This window comes from Cannabis sativa, chromosome 3 (assembly GCF_029168945.1).
Source record: "Cannabis sativa cultivar Pink pepper isolate KNU-18-1 chromosome 3, ASM2916894v1, whole genome shotgun sequence".
NCBI lineage: Eukaryota > Viridiplantae > Streptophyta > Magnoliopsida > Rosales > Cannabaceae > Cannabis > Cannabis sativa.
In genome coordinates, this window is record NC_083603.1 from 31,871,199 (window position 1) to 31,873,446 (window position 2,248).

A 2,248-nucleotide genomic window follows, 5' to 3' on the forward strand; every position below is an offset into this window, starting at 1 on the left:
TACCAAAAATAAAAACCCATAAACCTCCATAACCACCACACTCCGGCGACCCACCTCCGGCCACCGCCCGACCCAACGCGCCGGACAAATCGAAAGCCCAAGTGCCGGCGACCTCACCCCCCAAGCGGCGCCGCTCCTCTCGCCGCCGTTGACTCGGGATCGCAAGTCAAAGTTTGGGATTTCAAACTTTGAACGAATTTTCCGGTCACCTCCAGCGTCCGTTTGACGAATTGTCTTCACCACTAAACTCAGCTCGTCGAGGAGAACAACCTACACTAAACCATTTTTCCCGGTTCACAACTTTTTCCGGTGACATTTTTGTAGCTCCGCCCCTTTCCGGCGACTTTCCGGTGACCTCGTGTACCGTTTTGACAAACGGTTGGCATGAGTGTGATCTACTCGTCGAGGTGGTCGTTTTGATATATACTACTCCTATTTTCGGCGACATTTCCGGTACACCAATTTTTACCGCCACCGATTGTTAATGTGCACCGCTTAGGTGAGGTTTCGGAATCCCAAATTTTAAATATAGTCATATTATATGTCGTTGGACTCAGTTTTGAATGTAGAATGCGATGATGATAATTATTTAATCATTTGATGGTATAGGTGAGAGTAATATGTAAGTTTGGACTAAACAATTGAAGCTCGGGACTTGAGAGCTTAAGATCGTCTTTTGGAAAAAGTTTAACGACTCGGGAGAGGTAGGGACTCAACTTGATTTTTATATGCGTTGTATAACATTAGACATATTCCAATTTTTATGATTTACAAAATTGTTTGAAAAATTGAAAACTTAATCTGCATATTTTCTGGACTGTTCTGGGGCACCGAGTGCCAAATATATTTTTGTGTGCAAATATTTATGCAGGTTATGATTTTTGGGTTTATTCAAAATACAGTTGTTATGCTGCCGAATTTTCTAGAAAATAAACAGGAATATGTTCTTTTGTTATGCTTATTATTTGCCTACTTTGGTTATATTGATGAGAGCCATGTTGATCATGTTCGATGCATATTGTTGTTTCACGACCTAGTCTCTGTGTCATCATAGGTAGATCAGGTGTGCACTCACCTGTAGGTGAAAGACCTAGAATCTGTACAGGGAGTGAATTAAATCTGAGCCCCGATATTTATGGTGCATATCAGATGCGACTACCCGATTTTGGATGTCATTTTCTATGATTTGGTATTGAGAGCTAGGGGTCTAGTGGACGGTGTGATATGCATTTGACGTTTGATTTGTGATTATTTGTGGTCTCTCTATTTTATTTGTACATATTGATACTGTTGATGAGACATTTTATTTTTATAAAGCTAACCATGCAGGAATTTTATTAAACCAAGGGTCCTTTGATATTAGTTGTTTTCCTACTGGGCTTTATAAGCTCACCCCCTACTTTCTCCCATTCCAGGAACTCAGTTTGATGCTAGTGGATGAGGATGGTACCGTTGGGAAAGGAATGTCGTTATTAGTTTAGTCATATTTTACTCTTTCACCTTCTAATGAGACTGATTTTGTATTTAAGAACAAATGTATGGTCTGGATGACTTAAATTAGCTATGTACTAGTTAGAAATGAGAAACGATGGATGCTAGGTATTATTTTGGTATTTTATTGACTTATTAAATCTATCTATTTGGTGATCACATAACTGTGGGGATATTACTGTTCTTTTATATTGATGAGTGATCCAGAATTTATTATTAATATTTTCTTATTAATATAGGAGTTAATCCATATCTTTTAAATTAGTATTTTGTAATATAAATAAAAGGATCATTTATAAGCTTTATTTTCAACAAGGGTCAAAGTGTGATCTTTGACCACCCAAGTTATGGATATTACACATCTGCCACAGCCTAGGGCTCGGGTCGTGACAGAAAAATGGTATCAGAGCGCCGGGTTTAATTACCTCAGAGTGTGTCACCAAATAGTTTAAAATTATTTTAAATAATAATAATAATAAGGGTAAATACTATTTTGGACCCTATGTTTTGCAAAAGTTACAAATTGGACCCTGTGTTTTGTTAAATGACAAAATGGACCCTCTATTTTCTAAAATAGTAATAATAGGACCCTGAGCTTAATTTTTGACAACTTTTTTTTAATACAACCAATTTGAAGACAATGCTTAATACGAACAGATACAAAAAATGTAAACAGTTTTGTCATAGCACTTTTAGATCGGATTATAATTAAACTTTATTTTGACAAAAAATCAATTCAGGGTCCTATTTGTACTAT

The 2,248-nt window shown here is 37.1% G+C and overlaps 1 long non-coding RNA gene across 1 annotated transcript; it reads left to right on the forward strand.

Annotated features, from left to right (window-relative positions):
- The first annotated feature begins 212 nt into the window (after positions 1-212).
- LOC133035452 (uncharacterized) lies at positions 213-1,747 on the forward strand. Its single transcript, XR_009686662.1, has 3 exons — positions 213-499; positions 610-704; positions 1,416-1,747. It is a non-coding gene; the product is annotated as an uncharacterized LOC133035452 (long non-coding RNA).
- The last annotated feature ends 501 nt before the right edge of the window (positions 1,748-2,248 follow it).